The 18,766-nt window shown below is 59.1% G+C and overlaps 1 protein-coding gene across 8 annotated transcripts in view; it reads left to right on the forward strand.

Moving 5' to 3' along the window:
- Nucleotides 1-18,766, forward strand: part of NAV1 (neuron navigator 1) — a 210,739-nt gene that overhangs the window by 40,984 nt on the left and 150,989 nt on the right. For 6 of the 8 annotated variants that reach the window (XM_057548851.1, XM_057548882.1, XM_057548885.1 and 3 more), the window contains exon 2: nucleotides 9,391-9,514. The exons of 1 other annotated variant lie outside the window; for it this stretch is intronic. The gene's annotated coding sequence lies outside the window, so the exon portion shown is untranslated. Of the gene's footprint in view, nucleotides 1-9,390; nucleotides 9,515-16,528; nucleotides 16,678-18,766 lie in introns of those variants that run through there. One more of the 8 variants, XM_057548872.1, reaches the window with a different exon arrangement.

Here is an 18,766-nt window from a genome sequence, read left to right on the forward strand (position 1 = left end):
CCCGAGGTGGAGCCGGGTCAGACCAGGCTCTAGCAGAGCTCTCCGTGGAGCCCACCTTCACCAGGAGGACGGCTGAGCCGCTGGGTTCCCCCAGAGGGAGGGGGCGGGCAAGGCAGGCGGGAGGTGGGCCTAACTCCTGAGGGCGGCTCGGCAGGATTCTCCCTGTGACACGTGGCGGGTCGGGAGAGGTGGGGTGAGGGGGGTGCAGCAGGGAGGGAGCTGGCCCTCGCCGAAGCTGGCCTGGCCCAGCAGAGACCCGAGCAGAGGCCCAGGCAGAACAGCAGGCCTGAGGCAGCTCCAGCCTCGCCCACCGCCGGGGCCCTGGGAGCTGTCCAGCACGGAGCCTGCTGAAACCAGCAGGGGCCTGGCCCGCAGGAGGCTCTCCCAGGGGCCCTCTGTGGCCCACTGCCCGCTCTCTGCCCCAGGGATTGAGAGACCAGCGTCGGGGGTCAGGCAGAGAAGGGGAACGCCCAGCAGAGGATCTCTGCCCCTTCTCCACGGGGACGGGGACGGGGACGGGTAGGGGAGAGAAGCAGCATGTGTTCAGTTCTGAGCACCAGCAAGGGCGAGGTCTTTGCTCTGCTCTCCACCTCCTGTGGCCCCGGGGGAGGGACACGAACGCATCGGAGGATCGCTCATGCCTCTAGTCTGACTGTATCACCGGGAGGGGAGTGGCCTGCTGCAGTGGCCACTGGACCCGCCACGTAGCTGAGGACCCAGGTTTCCTCTGCTGTAAAATGAGAGGGTGAGATTATCCACCTCCTGGGTTTTGTGAAGATGAGCTGGGCTGAGGCAGGTGCCGTGCTGGGAGCAGGGGGAGAGTGGCCATAAACGTCAGCCTTGTTATTCGTCCTCCAAATGGTAGGCCTGGTCCAGCTGCAGGCCCACGTCTCCCACCAGGCTGGTTGTGAGGGTCCTTTCCCATCATTCCCAGGCTGGTCCGTGTAGCCATCTACTGGACCTCATTTACTGAGCATCTACTGTGTACACGGGTGCAGGAGGTGCAACGATGCACAAATACGGTCCCGCCCAGGAGAGCTGCCAGCCAGGTGGGATGGGATTTAACAAGAGAGAAGCAGTGGATCTGGGGTGGGATGACAGGAAATGACCCCTGAGGAGGAGCCTTTGATGAGAGGAAGGATGAGGAAGGGGAGGGTGAAGGGGGTGAGGAGAAGGAGTGGTCCAGGCCTCCTGCAGCCCTCCTGCTGCCCATCCCCTACCGTCCAGCGTTTCCCAGGCCACACACACGCCAGCCTCGGCCCCGCTGCTCCCCACACCTTCCGCCACCTCCCGCCCCAGCCTGAAGGCAGCTGCTTACCCGGGGCTTCCGGGTAAGTCTCCTTGTGCAGACCACAGCCTCACATAACCGCCGACACGCCCCGGGGGCCTCTGGTTACAGCCTGAGGGGAGGATTCGAGAAGACCCCTTCCCGCTGTGCCCACCGGGCTGGGGGCCGAGCTGGGGGCACCCAGCAGCCGGTCCAGCAAAGGGGCGAGATTTCCTCCCCTCCCCCCAGGCCTCAGGAAGCTGTGCACAGTGTCCCACCTGCTTCCTGTTCAGTGGGGACACGTTCCCGGCCTGCTTCCTCCCCAGCTGCCTCTCATTTCCTACCCCCCTCCCATGGCCCCCTCAGCATGCAGAGGTGAGGCGTCCCTGCCCGGCCTGGCTTCCTGGGCCCCGGGAGCCCCCCACCCGCCTGGGCTGGACGAGCAGCGGGGCTCAGGGCACCTGGTGCCGGAGTCTCAGGCTCCTCCATCCCTTGAGCTCTGGCGCTGAGCCCAAGACCCACGGAGACAGAGAACCAGCTGTGCAGACAGTGCCAGGGGGCCCGGGGGTCCTCCTGGAGGGGACGAGGTCCGAGCTGAGCAGGAAGGGTGAAGAGAAGTTAGCTGGAGGAAGACTTGGAGCCACGTGGTAGGGGCAGGCGGGGGGGGGGGGATGATAAGACTGGAGGGTAAAGTCCGAGAGGGAGAGGCTGGGAGGTGAGGCTGGGAAATGGGAGGAGTCAAGTCGAGGGGGGTCTCTGGGCCCCCAAGAAGCTTGGTTTGATTACACGGGGGAGTCGTGGTCAGCCCCACAGTTTGGCCGGGTCCTGTGGCTGCAGCGAGGAAATGGTGTGAGTGGACCAGCCGCGGGGCAGGAGAACAAGGCATCTGTCCTTGTGAGAAATAAAGGGACCTGAGTTAGGGCCGTGGCACGAGGGTGCAGGGGTCAGGAAAAGCCGGCAGGACCGCAGGTCTGACCAGACATCCTTGGCCTGGAATCGGGAACCTGGCTGTAGCTCTGTGACCTTGGACCACCTCTCACACTCTCCGAACCTCAAGTTCATCATGCGTCGAATGCATCCCACCTTAGGGGTGGAGCCAGGGTGATGGAAGCAAAGGCGGCAGGTGAGGGCGGGCGTCCTGCTGACTGTGGATTGCTGGCCGGTAGAGGCCCTGTTAGGACGCCAGCCCCGCTCTGCTGCTCCAGCTTGGTGATGGGTAGATGGGAGACAGGTGTGCTGTCTCTCTGGGGCCGGCAGAGCCCTCCAGGGGGCATCGTCCCCCACTGCCTTCCTTGGACAGGTGACCATTGTCAGGTGGGGCATTAGAATCAGGAGGGCTCTGCCCTTCAGGAAGCACTTCTGGACACTCTCCTGGGGTCGGGGCTTCTGTTGGTCCTACGTGGCCACGAGGAGAACAAGGCAGACCTCTGCCAGCTGGCCGGCCGCCTCCTACACGGACTTCACCAGCCCAGGGTGGTCCCCCGGGAAGCAGGATCCCACAGAGGGTCGGGGTGGGGCTTCTGGGACGATAAGGTCGCACTGCTCTTGGATCCCTCGTTGCAGTGTTTCCTGGATCCTCGCCTTGTCATTTTCTTGTGTCCAACCCAGTCTTTCTGGCTGGAAGGGGACTCCTTTTCTTCAAAGGCCCTCTTTTAAGTGGCAACGGGGGACAAAGGATTTATATCTGCGAAGCCCGTTAGCCCGCCTCCCCGTGACCCGCACTCCGGGATAAGCACCTGAGTCCATCAGTCTCTCACCGGCGGGCCCTCGCCCTGTACCCCATCATAGGCTACAGAGCACAAAACAGGTTGGTTGGGGGCTTCGAGAGGCCCCGGCCCACGGTTGCCACAGGAGGGTGGATTTCCTGGCAGTTCTGCATCAGGGCACCAGCCCCCCGAATGCAGGACTCAGGGCCTGCTCTGATGCTGCAGTCTTGGGAGCTCCTCTCCACAAATCTGTGTCTCTAGGAAATCAAAGCCCTTCCCGTGAGCCCCTTTTAGGGGCAGGGGACCATCAGGCAGGCTTCCTAGCGCCGGCTCTGACTCTTAGCACCCCTCGCGTAATTGCCCTGAAAGAGACCATGCTAAGGTACCGAGGGAGGAGGGCTGTCTGTGTCATAAACAGGGAGAGAGATTTAGTGGGTTTTAAGCTCCACAGTCATCTCCAGGGAGAGCTTGAGAGGGGAAGAATAACACTTTATTTGGAAACAATTCTGCCGAGGCCCCTCTCAGCTTCCCTCTTCCTGCTGTTCATCACCAAATCTTCTGTGCTCAGAAACAGGCTGAGTTGTGAAATCAGGCCAAATCCTGGGCTGCGAACCAAGGGGGCAGCTCCGGCCAGGCTGTGTGCCCTGGAGGGGAAGGGTCTGGAGCAAGGCAGCTAATCTGTGATTGTGGTCACTTCATTCCTATAGCTCTTGGGGACAGAGACCCCACAGTCACCCTTAAAAGCCTTAGTACCATTGAATGACCTCCGTTCGCACAGAGGAAAGGTCCAGGAGAGAGACCCGTCTCTTGCTTTTCTTGCTGCCCGTGATCTGCCCAGAATCGCCCGTGCCCGTCACTCCCGAGTGACAGCAGCCCAGATGCCTTCTCCTCGTCCCCTGGAGCACGGTGCAGACAGGCTGGACTTTGCAAAAGAAAATTTAAATTTTAAAATGTAAGGGAAGCTAACTGCAATGGGGGGTCCTGGAACAGAAGAAAGACATTGGTGGAAAAACTGGTGAACTCTGAAGAGAGTCTGTAGTCTACTCAACAGTAACGAGCTGATGTTAAGTTCTTTGTTTTCACAAACGTACCTGGATATGTGAAGCTTCAGCATGAGGGTAGCTGGCTGAGGGGCACACGGGGACTCTGTACTCTCTTTGCAGTTTTTCTGTAAGTCTGAAATTACTTCAAAATATAAACTTTATTTTTTAAAAGGTAGAGGGAGGGACAAAAAAAGAACAAAGATGAGTCAGGAAATTCAAGAATAGTGAGGCTTAGCATGCTTCAGTGTCTGATCCCTCCATCCTCGTGGGAAAGCAGAGCGCCCTCCGGGGGCAAAGCTCCTGCATCTGGTTGATCCGGAGATAACCGCCCTCCTGCTCCAGTGGTCCCCTACCTGAAGTCTGGAGGTTGGCCCCCTCCCAGGGCTTCTGCAAAAGTTGAGTCAGTAAACCTGCTTTTTCCCTTTCCTTCTTTCTGAGCTCTCTGACCCCCAGGGGGGGCTCTCCTCCCAGCTTCCGGTCCAAGACAGACTGATTAAAGCCCTACTGGTCACCGATCCCCATCCAACTCCAGGGAGTGACTCAACTGGAGGAGTCTTCAAACCCATCGTCTAAATGGAATCTCACGTGGAGAGCCAAGGTTTAAAACAGACCAACTTGAAGCTAAAGTGGGGGCTCCCCCGCACCCCTTTCCACCCACTCATGGGAGCTGCAGCGGGGTCCCCAAAAGCCCTTTGGACCACCGAGCCCTGCCCAGCTTCGGGACCAATTGCTCCCCCGCCCCTGCCCCCAGTCTGGGGCTCACACCTGCCCCTCCCCTCCCCACCAGAGGGAAGGGTTTTACAAATGTCCACCCTTCAAGGGTCCAAAAGGATCACGCCCGCCACGAGTGTCAGAGGGCTGCTTCCCTGAGCCTGTTTTGTTGCTGCAATCACAGCTTTCTTCTCCGTCTTTCCTCCCGGCGCAGGAGAAAAAGACCTGAACGCTGTCAGACCCAGAGTAACTCTGTGTTCTTGAATTAATCCTCTTCTAAATTATCCTTTTTTTTAACCGTGAAGTCACTTAGAGTCCTTCAGGCTTGGGCCCCAGGGCCAGGCCTTCCGAGGCCTCCCGAGAAAAGGGCCCACGCGGAGGCTGCTCTAAGCCGGGCTACCCCAGGAGGGCGGGCTGTCCCCAGGCCTCCCGGCCCACAGTCACGTCCGCCCCAGCCTGGCAAGCCTGGCTCAGGCCCAGCAGAAGTGGTACCAGCATCCCTCTGATGCCTGTGGCATTATTGGAAAAGTCAGCTTCGAAACCACAGAGGGATTCAGCGTTGGGGGCTTGGGCTGGGGCGAGCTGCAGACAGCGAGGCGGCTGTGTGACCACCTGTCTACCCACCCCCCTGGTCCTGACGTGACCCTTGAAGCTGGCGAGCCGTTTCCCTGCTCAGCCAGTTGCATTGCTCTCTGAGGACAGGACCAGAAAATTGCAGCAGGAGGGCTTCAGGCTAGACATCAGGAATCACTCCAGAACGTTATGGGCCCGAAGCAGTTTGCGGAGTCGCCTTCCTGCGAGGCAGCCAGTAGTTTGCCGAGGCTCCGCCTGCCCAGGTAACCCAGGTCAGCCCTGCCCCCTTGAGCTCCTCTTCTTCTGTGACTTGGGGGCGCCCGCGTGGCGGTCCTGAGAGAGTCCCAGCCTGGACCCGCCGCCTCGCTATGACGCGTGCAGGGGTGGCTGTGGTCTGTCCTCGCCCGTGGCTTCTGCCTCTGCGTCTGCCGACGGAAGCCACTGTTCGGGCCACGCTCATCCGCGCGGCGATCAGCCTGGAGGATGTGTCCTTGCTTCGCCTTCTGTGCGCCCGCGCGCGCTCCCTCTCCTCTCCGGGGTCACGTGTGACCGGGGTGCTGGGAAGGGCACCCGGCGCTGCTGAGCCACCCCTTCCTTGAAGGAAGACAGAAAGTCTGGGGCCACGCTCTACGCCTCGGAGCACAGACCTGGGCGTGGACTCAGGAACGGCGCCTTGGCTTTTAGGGCATTTAGGGCACCCGCTGGGTGCTCAGGACGGGCACAGGCTTGTCATGAGCCCACTTGAATCTGGTCCTCCTGATGGCGTCCCAAGGGACAGACTGCTACCCCATTTCACGGACGGACAGCCGGCCCCTAGAGAGACTGGGGGCCTGACTGGGTCTCAGACAGTAGGTGCGTGAGTCTGGGTGGAAGCCAGCTGGGCGTTGGGAGCCAGGCTCTCTCCATGCCACGTAACCTTTCCATTCTGGTCACGATGATGGTGACTAAGAGAACAAGGAATGGTGGGTCACAAAAGACCCCCATAGTGACCCTAGCGACCACTTCCTGAGCTCCCGCTACGTGCTGGCTGGTGCTCATCCCACCAGCCCTGGGAGGTGCAAGCTGCTGTTCCCATTTGACAGATGAGAAAACTGAAGCTAAGACGCTGTCGTTTGATGGTGTCACAGATCGAGGAATGGGTGGGGCTGAGCTTCAAATCCAAGTTTTCGACCTCAAGTCCTGCTCTTTCTGCTGTGCCGGAGGGTCTTCCTGCAGCATTTCCCACTCTGATTTGTAGGACCTTCTTTTTGTGGAAATCTCCATCCATCCTGCTGCAGTGTAAACAGAGCTATGAAAATACAGTACTGTGTGTTTATTTTGCCTTGTTTTTACTGAGGGCACCAGAGCAAATACACAGGGTGACCCAGCCCCCGGGGAAGTTCCGTGTTCCCTTTTTTCTTCTTCACCCGGTCCTCTTGTCTGCTTCCCTCCCCCCGCCCCGAACTTGGTGCTCCCCCAGGGTGTTTCTCCACTCTCCCACCTTCCCTCAGCATCCTTGCTGCTCCTTCAGACCTCGGCAGCCAATCCTGTACCTCCAGCATCTCGTTGCCAAGCAACAGGCTTCCTACCTGCCCCATTGTGTTAGAATCTCCATGACAACAAGTATTGCCAAAAGAGAGAGAAAAAGAAGTTAGGTGGTGGTAGGAGGCGGTGGTGAGACCCTGTGTTCCAGGACATTGGTGCAGTTTTGCCAGTAGTAACTTGCTTGCTCTCAGGGTCCCCAGAGGGGGGTCACAAGTAGCCTGAACCAAAACCTAGGAGATGACAAGTCACCAGGCTGACCGGCTGCACGTGGGGCTGGAGATTCTCTCAAAGGCCCAGGATGAGAGCCACGGACATTTTTTATTGAGACAGAGTGGGGCGGGGCCCGTGATCACATTTCTGTGGGTCAGTACAGGAAGGCAGCGGACGAGGGAGGATTTTTCAATCGCTGCTTGACTGAGGGGGTTGCAGGAGCACATGGGGAGGGGTGTGTCTGAACAGGGCCACGCCTGGAGCCAGCAGCACTTAGGGACAGGCTAAGACCCAGGGCAGGAGTGGGAGGTGGGGGGTACCATAAACAGGGTTTTGGACACACAGGCACCTGCCCAGGGGCGGTGGGTGGGTGAACCCTGTGGATTTTCCCAGTAGGCCGAGCTCCAGGCAGTGGCCGATCTCGGCAGCCGCTGCGTCCCCTCCACCTGGTCTTCTTGCCCCAAAGGCCTGGAGGAAGCTCGTAGGGAAAGGAGGGAAGGAGGAGGCATGGGAGGAAGTGAGGAAGCCTTAGATCCCCAGGTGCCCAGGCTGGGGCTCACCCTGGCTCTCCTGGCCGCCGTCTCCAAGGGCCTGACAGGTGGTCACCATGTGGCTTGCAACCCACCTGCAAGGCAAGTCGGGGGATGGTCTCAGAAAGGGGAAGGACTGAAAAGAAAGGGGAGGGGGCCTGGGCCAGTTAGGGCACAGAGGAACTGCCGACCTGGATGCATGGCGGGGGCCTCCCAGGACCCTCAGAGGGGCAAAGATGTTTGAATACAGAACCTCCTGTCCTGCGGCCACGGCAGGGCCTGCTTGGGCAGTATTTACTGTTCAAGGCGGATGGTGCACAGAAGACCCCTCCAACCCTGGGCCTGGAGGGCACTTGCGGGGCCTCGGCAAACCCACCAATCTCCCCTCTACGCTGGCTCCGCTTCAGTGGTACTGCCGCGTGCTGCACGGCTGTCCTGAGGCCCGGGTCCTCTGCAATGCTGCCCGTGAACCTGGCCGTGAGCATTGTCTGCCTTCCAAACCTCCCAGCAGGACTAGACAGGCCCCAGTCCCAGTATTTGGTGCTCTTCACGGATGGAAAGTTCCTCCTGGCCTCTGACTTGACGCCCCAAAGTCGAGCGGTTCATCTTCTTCTCTGTGTTCAGTGGGGAGGTGGAGCAGATCTGCTGGCAGGGCACCGCCCCACACTTTTGCCTCCAGTGCTGCTCCCCTGCCTGGCCTGACTATTCGAGAACGTTGTGAAAGCTCTTGGCATGTGTGGCCGCAAGGAAGGCCAGGCTCCCCACAGAGGCTACACCCCCCACTGCTGTACCAGGCAACTCGGAGAAGGATGCAGTGAGTCAGACACTGCTGGGGGAAGACAAGTGGGATGAATCTTTCTGAACAGTGATCTGCAATTTGTATCTGAGACCTTTTATGAGATTCCCCCCTTGGACCCAGTAATCCCCTTTCCAGGAATGTAGCCTGAGGAAGTCATCTGAGGCTCAGGCAGAGCTGGTCTGGTTGCTTATCACAGTGTTACAGGAAATAGTAGAAAACTGGAAACGACCTAAATGGCTAGTGACAGTGCAATGATTAAGCAGTTTGGTTAATGCAGTCACAGAAGAGTTTATCAGCAATTAACAAGTATGTTTCTGAAAAAATGTCTGAAGATTTTTAAATGAAAAGTAAAAAGGCTTACTACATAGTAAGCAAAAAGGTGTAAAATGTATGTATAGTATCACAATTTTATGATGAATATATGTATGAGTGTGAATTGTAAAAAGCCTGGAAGAAATCGAAACACTTAAAAAAGGCTAAGTATCGGCTAGTAGGGGATAGAATTTTTCTTTATATTTTTGTAGATTTTTCCAAGTTTTTCCTAATGAGCATGTTACTTTTATTATAAGAACTGCCCTTTTTTAAGCACTTCCCCTGGGCTACCACGCTAAGCATTTTTCACACTGCTTTAGATTGAATTTTTGTGTCCCCTAAAATTCTTGTGTTGAAATCCTAACCCTCAAGGTGACGGTATGAGGAGGTGGGGTCTTTGGCATGTGATTAGGTCATGAATGGGATCAGTGCCCCCATAAAGAGACCCCCGAGAGCTCCCTTGCCCCATCCTCCACGTGAGGACACAGGGAGAAGATGCCATCTGTGCACCAGGAAGGGGGTTCTCACCAGACTCTGAATCTGCCGGCACCTTGACCTTGAACTTCCAGCCTCTAGAACCGTGAGGAATAAAGTTCTGTTGTGTGTAAGCCCCCCGGTCTATGATATTCTGTTAAGCCAGCCCGAATGGACTAAGACACATTATCTCATTTCATTTTTACATCAACTCCGTGGTGTCACTATCCTTGTTTTTCAGATGAAGCAACCAAAGTTTGAAGGATTTAAGTAACTTCTACAAAGCCACACAGTTTACAAATAGCAGAACCAGGCCCTGAGCAACGCCCCAGAAAAGTTACCAGAAGTTACAGCTGTCGTTCAGGGTAAGCGGTGGATCTGCATAGCTGTGGGCTTCTGGTCTAAGAGTGCAAATGCCCACGCGTCCCCCCCTCGGCTGGCCCGGGTCCAGCTCCTGAGCAAGCCTTCCAGGCGGGGGGAGCCTGCCCGGAGCCCCTGTGCTGGGAGGTACAGACGGTCACGAGTGGGGCCTTGGGTGTGGGCTCCTGCGTCCGCCCCCAGGTAGTGAGAGAGAAAAGGGGGCTCCCCCAGCTTCAGCTGCGGCGGGTCTCCCGCGAGCTCGCCGGCCCTGGCGGACCCTGGGCCTTGGGGAGCTGAGCTCTGGGAGCCTCACAGCCGCTCTCTGAGATTGGGGTCCTCCGTGCGTGACTCCCACGCAGATGTGCTGCTGCCGAAAGGGGGGCTGTCCCGGCGTGGGGACGTCGTGCACCAGGAGTGGGGGTGTTCTCTCTGCTGCTCTGGAAGGGCCTGACTCCTCTCTCACGCTGGAGTTGCCTGCCCCACTTTTCAGATGGTAAACCTGAGGCCTAGACGTGAACGACTCAGGGAGATGCTTGGCACTGGAGTCCAGTCCGGGGGTCTGACTCCCAGGCTGCCACCAGCCCCCCCATGCCCACTCACCCTCGCCCTCCAGGGTCTTTGCTCGTGTAACTGGCCCGAGGCAGGAGGCCTGACTTGCACCTCACGTGGGTTTGCAGTCCAGCCCCTCCAAAGGCCACCACGGGGTTGGTGTTCCACGGCGGGTACCAGCCCACACTCCCCAAGGGGCAGCGTCTCCAGGTGGAGAGCTTAATTTAAGAGCAGTCCAGAATCCCCCAGACCCCTCCCGCCCCAGCCCGGTGGCCCCGGGCTTCGGGGCCTGGAAGTATGTGGCGCTTGTTGGGTGGTTCCCCTCCGTCCACCTGGCTGGACCAGCACCCCTGGACCAGCCCTGGAGCTGAGGGAGCAGGAGAAGGAAGTGAGTGTGACAGAGACGGAGCTGCCGGGGGGCCGCGTGGGCACCAGTTTCTCTGGCAGCCTTGAGCTCCCCGCCCCAGGCCCCGCCACCTTCTCCTCCGGGGCCCATCTGGAGGCTGAGCAGTCACTTGGGAAGCCAGGCCTCTAGCGACTGACGGGCCTGCAGGGCGTCACGCGAGAGGGAGGGAGAGAGAGGAAGACGGGGTGCGGCAGGACAGTCGTGGGGCACCTCCCAGGGTCTGGGCCTTTGCACCCTCGCGACACGGACCCCAAGCTCTCGTCTGCGTTACAGGGGCCCTGCCTGGGGCCCTGGGAGCCCCCGGAGGGGTTTCGGCTCTGGGCTGCCCGTGCTCCCCAGGCCAGCTCAGCTCCCTGGAGGCACTTACAGCGGAGGCCTCCAGCCCCCTGTGATTTGTGGGGCAGCTTGGTTTTTCTAATTAATTTTTTATTGGAGTATAGTTGATTTACAATGTTGTGTTAGTTTCTGCTGTATGGTAAAGTGATTGGGATATACATATACATGTATCCACTCTTGTTTTTGTGGGGAGGTTTTTTTTTAAATTAATTAATTAATTTTGGGGGCTGTGTTGGGTCTTAGTTGCTGCGTGGGGTTTTTCTAGTTGCCACGAGCGGGGGCTACTCTTCTTTGCAGTGCGTGGGCTTCTCATTGCAGTGGCTTCTCTTGTTGCGGAGCACGGGCTCTAGGCACGCGGGCTTCAGTAGTTGTGGCACCCGGGCTCAGTAGTTGTGGCTCGCGGGCTCGAGTGCAGGCTCAGTAGTTGTGGCTCGCGGGCTCTAGAGCGCAGGCTCAGTAGTTGTGGCGCATGGGCTTCATTGCTCCACGGGCATGTGGGATCTTCCCGGACCAGGGCTCGAACCCGTGTCCCCTGGATTGGCAGGTGGATTCTTAACCACTGAGCCACCAGGGAAGTCCCTGTGGGGCAGTTTTAAATCATTGATTTTCACTGGCTAATTGAAAAGGAACCAAGGATCCTGACAGCGGAGCCGTTTACATGGATCAGATCAGTAAAAAACGCCACCCAGCTGACACACGCGAGCCTTCAGCTGCGGCTCGGGGCCTCCCCGCAGCTCGGGTGGGCTTCTCTCTCGGAGGCCAGAGAAACAGCCCCCCGAATGGGGACCAGGAAGGCAACTGGACCCTGAGCAGGAAGAGTGGAGGTTAGACCCTGGGAAGAACTTCCAGCCCAGAGAGATGGGTGAGAGATTCTGAGGGGGTGGGCGAGCCCCTCTTCCGTCGGGTTTTCTGGGGTCTCCCTTCTTCCCGCCTGTCGGCCTGGACCCCGCCTGGACTCAGCCAGGACCCCAAGGGCTGGAGAACCCTCTCTGGGAAGCAGAGATGGCATTGCTGCGGGAGAGCAGATCCAGGCAGCTGCTCAGTCGTGGGAAGCTGACCCGGGGACGGGGCTGGGTGGGTCTCGGCACCAGCTTGACCACTCACTGTAAATGCCAGGAAACTGACCCATTTCACGTCGCCCGAGATGATCACAGCCGGTCCCATTTTTCCTCTGTGAGAACTTGTTGCCATCTGGCCAGAATCCCCGAGGGTGTGGGCAGAGCCCCGACTCTGGGGGTGGAGATGGGGAGGGGATTGCTGAGTCCCACCGCTCGGGGACAGTCGGGCCCCGACTCTGAGCCAGGAGCCAGCCAGGCGGGCGCTGCTGTACTGAGCCGCCCCCCACCTTCCGCCAAGTCCCAGCTGGTGGACCCTTCTCCTCGCTCCCCGCCAGCGCGGTGCCCAGTCTGCCCATGCCCCCTGGAAGTGGCGACACTGCTGGCTGTCCGTCCTGTACTCTCCACGCTGACCGGGGTGATCGCCTTCTCTGCCAGGGGCCAGACCCGGCTGAATCCGGGGTGATCGCCTTCTCTGCCAGGGGCCAGACCCGGCTGAATCCGGGGTGATCGCCTTCTCTGCCAGGGGCCAGACCCGGCTGAATCCGGGGTGATCGCCTTCTCTGCCAGGGGCCAGACCCGGCTGAATGGCGCCCCGCCCCAGTTTGCTGGAGTCCAAAGCCGGGTCTAGAGGCCAAGAGGCGGGGCGGGGGGGCCTGAGATCCTTCTACTGCAGCCCCAGTGCCCACCCACAGCGCAGGTCTTCCGTCGTCTCGGTCCTGAGAGGCGGGCAGAGGCTAGAGGCTGGACAAGAGAGAGGAACGTTTAGTAAACGGTGTTGCAGGCCTGTCCTCAGCCCTGGGAACCCCCCATGACGCCTGGTCTTGGGTGCTTCGTGGAGCCAGAGCGCGGGTGTGGGTGGGGGGAGGAGGGCCGGGAGGCGCCCAGGCCCTGCATTTCCTCCTCTCCGCACAGGGATGCTCCCCTGGCTCTCGCCTCGTGCGTAGCCCGCGTGTGAGCTGGACACGGTCTGGGGCCCACACGCGCGGGATGAAAGCTGTGTGCACACAGTCGGGGGTCGGGCCCACTTTTCCAGGGAGAGCCTGTGAGCGCCGCCGGCGAGCCGGGAGTACTGGAGATGGACCAGGACGGGAGGACACAGAGGGTGTCCTCACCTCCCGGCCGGATGGGAAATGGGCCGAAGGGGAGCGATGCAGGGGACATGGAGAGAGGGCAGAAAGCCGGAGCCAGGGTGTGCGTGTGCATCTAAGTGTGTAGGCGTGTGTGTGGGGTGTGTGTGAGAGAGCATGTGTGCATACAGCTGTGTGTGTCCCTGCACTGACATGGGTGGGTGTGAGTGAGCGGGGTCACTGTTTTTGCGGGGTTTGTCCGAGGGGTGTGGCAGCTCAGTCACCTCTTTGTCCCCTGGGGTGGTTCTGCCTCTGGGGACCAGACTGGGCCTCCGACCAGAAGTGAGGCCCGAGCTGGGTTTGGCCGTGGGAGGAGCTGGTCAGGGTTCCAGGGTGGAAGAACAGACGTGTCAGTTGGGGTAGGAAACCTGCCCATGGTCCAGGGCTGCAGCCCAGGGATCTGTCTGTGCTTCCGGCCCCCGAAGGTCATTCCGCCCACCTTCCCGCCTGTGGAAATGTCGCCCCTGGGCCGTCCCTCCTCATCCTGCAGGAGGACCTCAGCTTCCAGGGGCCTCAGAGAAAGGACACCTCCCAAGGTTTACTTTGAACCGTGTCTGACTTTGTTTACCCTCCTACCCCCATCCCGTATAAACTGGCTGTCCCACAGATACCCAATAAGGACGTAGAAATTTAGTTTAGAGGGAAACGTTTATGTTATTGGGACTGGAATGGGTGACAGAGGCTCCGGTGGGAAATCTGAGTAGAACAGGGATAAACCCTGTGCTGATGATCTGTTTGACTTTAACTAGCATTTCTTCAGTGAGTTTTCTGGCCAGGCACTGTCTTACGTGATTTTCTTGTAATAACTCACCTGATTTGTATAAGATGGGGATGATGATGAAGATCCCAGTTTTACAGATGAGGGAGCAGGACGAGTAACTCACTTAGGACCACAAGCCGGACCTGCGCTGGGGGTGGGGCGAGGAGGCGGTGGCTCTGCCTCCAGGATCTTCCGCGGTGCAGAGCTGGCCTCAGCGAGTCCTTTTCCACGCGCCAGTCCGCTGCCTTCCCCCCTCTTCCTGAGGGGCAGCTTCTCTTCCCTCTCCACGCACCGGGGAACGGAATGATTTGCCCCACTTCTCGCAGCCCCGGGTGGACTCATGGGACCAGCACCCGGGAGTCCCACCTCCCAGGCTTTTCCTTTTTTAAATATCTTCTCTGTGTATTTATTTTTTTCTTTTTCTCTGTCTCTCAGCACATCCCACCTCTGAGTGCTGTGGTTACGTGTTCTGACCCCTTTGAAAGGGGCACCCCGGCTGCGTTCACAGCGCGCAGGCGCGGCCCCTTCACGCCCCGTGGGAGGAGTTGCCCCGTCAGCACCAGCGCCTCTCGATGTTGCCCGGGGACCGCAGACCTGGGGGGACCGCCCTCCTCGCTCCTCCCACCCCTGCTTCCACCTCCTTCTGAGCTTGAGAGAAGCATGTGTAGGCCAAAGGGTGTCCTGGTTCTGGGGTCTTTGGATCCTTGAGCCAGTAGCTCTGTTTGTCCCCTTGGTGCCGGGGGCCAGAATGGTTCCGGCTGAAAGGTGGGCGGCTGGGGGCGGGCGGGCGGCAGAGCCGGGGCAGGCAGAGCCCTGGCCAGAGCTCGACGGTCTCGGCCCTACGTGATGCCGCCGTGTACTGGCTGTCTGACCACCAGCGCCTTCCGTACGTCTCTGTGCTTTGGTGTCCCTGCCTGTGGAGTGGGGCAACTGCGAGTTGATACACACGAAGCCCTTGGCGGTTGGGGGAGGCGAACGTGCCTGCTGGGGGTAGGGTGCTGGGACCGGGCCGCCCCACCCAGGAAGCCCCCAGCCTCTCAATTCCCCTGGTACCCACGACACTGTCCCGCTCGGCGTGTGAATTTGTCTCCTTCCCTTCCGGGAGGAGGACAGCTGTTCTTAACACCATTTCTGCCATCTCTTGAGCACCTGCTGCGTGCCAGGCACTGTGCTAGGTCCCTCACCTTTATTCTCTCATTTAATCTTCACAGCATTCTAAGACTGCTTCTTGCAGATGAGGTCTTTGGGCTCAGAAAAATTACATAACTTCTCTACAGCCACATAGCAAGACGAGGCAGAGCTAGGATTTGAACTCAGCTCTTCCTGACTCTAGAGCTGGACTCTCTCCTCGCCCGTGTTCCTGTCCCTTCTGCTGGTGGATGGACACCGGACGCCGTCCTATCCACATGGAAGGCGTGTTTCCTACTGATGTCGCAGGCTTCCGAGCCGGGACTGGCAGGTGCTCTGATCCTCCTTTGCTCTGCTGGGGGCTCTGGGAGGCCAGGCGGCCCCGTCTCCATCGCTGGGCGCCTTGTCCACGCGATCGTAGCCCTTACTAGTTGTCAGGCACTGTTCTAAGCACTTCACGCTTGTAAGTAACTTAATCTCCAAAGCAACCCTGAGAGGCAGGTCTAGTCTCAGCCTCCTGTCACAGATGAGGAAGCAGAGGTTATGGAAGTTGCCTGAGGTCTCACCATCAGCAAACAAGCTTTGGACCCAGCACTTTACTCACCACCCACCAGAGTCTCTTTGGAGAACAGGGGCTGTAGGGGCGCCGGCAGCCCGTGGGCTTCGGGGCCAGCCATCCCACCCTCTGCTCCCCAGACCCGAAACCGCCCCCGCCCGGCCCCGACCCCGCTGCTGCCTCTTCCCGAAGCCTCCCAGGTCCCGCCTCATCTGCAGACAGTGACACACGCTCCCCACGGCGCTTGGTTTCGCGTCCGTCCACACGACGCCTGTGCCGTGGTGAGGGTGGCTGTGTTTCCTCCCGGGCAGACTTAACTCCTTGAGAGCAGAACCCGGGGCTCAGCCCTCGGGGGTCCCCGGCACCACGGTCGGCGAAAACAGGGGTCCTGCTGTGGGTCCTTGTGTGGCTGCAACGAGCTTTGTGATGAGGACCCCAGAACGAGAGCGCTAAAGGACCCCCGAGGCTTCAGTCCGCTCACCGAGGTGGCGTGAGACTTCAGATCAGGGCACTCGGAGGGAGGAAGAGCAGAAAGGGCGTGTTTAGGGGCAGGGGACCTGGTAGGAGCCCCGACACCCCACACGCACACACGCACGCGCGTACACGCATGCGCGCACGCGCACGCACGCACGGCAGGAAGCGGGCGCCTTGCGTCCACGGCCAGCCCCGCCACTCCTGCCCTTGAGGCTCCCCAGACGTGTGGGAGGCATCCCGAGGGGCGAGCAGCGCTCACAGCCGAGCACCGTGGCTGGAACAGAGCCCTGCCCCAGAGAGACAGCCCGTCCTGCTTCTCCGGACGTCTCTGTCGGGCGCTGAGAACCAGGACAGGGGCCGGTACGGCGCACCTCTTCACCCCCGTCCCTTATCCAGCCTGCTCTAGACAGGAAGCGGGGCAGCAGGGAGGCAGAGGGGGGGTCCCCTCATTTCCCAGGAGGAGAGCCTGAGCCCGGGGCGGGCACGCGAGTCCCCCAGATCATTTGGTCCATGTAGGACGCAGCTCGGGTGCCATGGAGGCACCTTTGTCCTCGGGGTTCAGGAGCCCACCCTCAAGAACATCTCTCCCCTTTCTTCCCCAGCCGCCCCCACCCCCCCTCTGCTGGAGACCTGTAACCCCGGGGTCTTCCTCCTCGGACTCCACCCTTGCCCAGGCGTAACCTGCCACTGGACCAGTTTAAATCCGCTTCCCATCGAGCTTTGGAAAAAATGGTGACGGAGTGAAAGCAGCAACTGCATCTGCTCCGTTAGCAAGTGAGGAAGAGGCAGCCTCCACGGCCTCAGGGCTCTCTGGCTGGAAGCCCGGCCAGGCCCAGAGGCAGGGGCCCCTGCATGCGGGGAGGGGAGGGTCTGATCGAGGGGAGCTGGGGGTGCGCCGAGGACAGTGCAGGTGAGTGGGGCTCGTGGGCAGCACCAGCCGGGTGGGACGGGGCTCCCAGGAGAGATGCGGGCAGAGCCAGGATGCAGTTCCGGGTCCTCCCGCAGATACGGCTCCCAGAAGGGGTGGTCTGGGGCGCCACGTGGCTTTGTGCCCCCACTGGGGCTGCGGGGAGAAGCGGCAGCGGGTCATGTGGCACTGTGCCCGCCTGTGCAGGACTGAACTTGGGGATGCTGAAATGCAGAGCTGTGGTCTGGGGCCCTGTTCACAGGTGGTCAGCTGGCTGGCCCTGCTGGTCAGCGTGTGGCTCAGCCCTGTGTCCAAGACCAAAGTCAGCCGCTCAGGTCCACGTGAGCCTGGGAGCAGGTCCGCACTTGGGCCTCTGGTCCTACGAGGCATCGTCAGAGATGCGTGGAGCTGATCGCTGGGGCGGTGGCTAGAAGGGGTGACAGAGCAAACCTGCTCTCACCTCCACGGGGAAGGTTCTACTGCAGGTCCTGAGGCCAGGCTGAGGCACGGTGTCCTCTTCTTGACTTAAAGACTCCCTCTTTCCCCACCCGACTGTGGTTTCTAGGTTTTATCCCACCCTCATTTTGCAGACTGGGTGTGGAGAGGCTAAGACATTGACTGGAATTCTCACAGCTGCAGGCAGTACCTGCCTGACGCCCTCTGAGTGCCTTTACGAAAGCACTTCCCAGGCCCTCCTGTAGGGCCATCCTGGGCCTGCTGGGGCTGGGGACACGGCAGGCCCTGCAGGAGAGACTGTGGGCAGGCGGGGGGCCACTCAGAGTGTCCTTCCAGGCTGTGGCTGGTGGGTGGTCGGGGGGTACACGAGGCAGAAGTGGGGTCAGGCGAGCCTTGGACATGATGCCGTGTGGGTCCAGGTGATGGGCAGACACTGGGGGTGGGGCAGCCAGCTGTGGCCCCCTGGTCACACCGGGCTTTGTCTTCCTTCTGTGCTAGAGGAGGTGGGGGGCTTCACCTCATCCAGTACTGGTACCAAGTCATGGACATGCAAAGTAGAGGAAAGGGGGAGGGTTCATGGCATTTCTGGGTCTCTTGGAAATTACTCCATCTGTCAGCAGAGCAGCCAGACTCCCACGGTCATTTCAAGCTTAGTCCTATAAATCCATCAACGCTCGAGGGTCTCCGCTGGCTTCGGGGTCTCCGTTTAGCTTGTGGTCTGTGCTGTGGCCGGCAGCTCTCTGCACAGCAGGGAAGGGCACCTCCCGGTGGCCTCGGGTGGACCGGCCATGCTCTGGTGGCCTTTCCTCTGTGCCAGTGTCCCCGGTCTCCATCTCCACCCCAGTCACCGCGAGTATCCTCCTCGTATAGACATTTGCTCACATCTGTCGTCATTCCCCAAGGATAAGTTTCTGGATCCGGGGCTGTTCCCACGGCCGTGTGTCAGGGCCCTGTGGTCCTGCACTCATACCAAGACTGGAAATTATAATTTCCTAAGAGATAGTAAATTTGACAGCAACCAATGATAACTTATTTAATTTTCATCTCTTCAATTTTAATGAAGCCCTTTGTTTTTGTTATGTTCTGGCCGAATGTATTTATTATTTTATGAATTTCTTGTTCAACCCTTTGACCCCTTCCTCTACAGGGTGTTTGCTTTTGATTGATTTGGTAGAGCTCCCTGTATGTAAAGGTATTATTAACTCCTTGTTTCTTATATATGTTGCAAGTATATTTACAGTTTATTCATGGTTTGAACCTTTGGAAAGAGCTTTTCTGTCCATACAGGGATTTTAATTTTTATGAACTGAAATCTATCAGTGTTTTCCTTTATGATTCCTACCTTTGATGTGATGCTATAAAGACCTTTCCCACAACAAAATTATGAGACCATCCATGCATATGTTCTGCACATTCTTTCATGATTTCATTTTCTACGTGGAACTCTTTCATCTGGAGTTGATTTTGCGTGTCTTTGTAGCTGGCTTCGAATTCCCTTTG

The sequence above is a fragment of the Balaenoptera acutorostrata genome, chromosome 1, assembly GCF_949987535.1.
Source record: "Balaenoptera acutorostrata chromosome 1, mBalAcu1.1, whole genome shotgun sequence".
In the NCBI taxonomy this organism is placed as follows: domain Eukaryota; kingdom Metazoa; phylum Chordata; class Mammalia; order Artiodactyla; family Balaenopteridae; genus Balaenoptera; species Balaenoptera acutorostrata.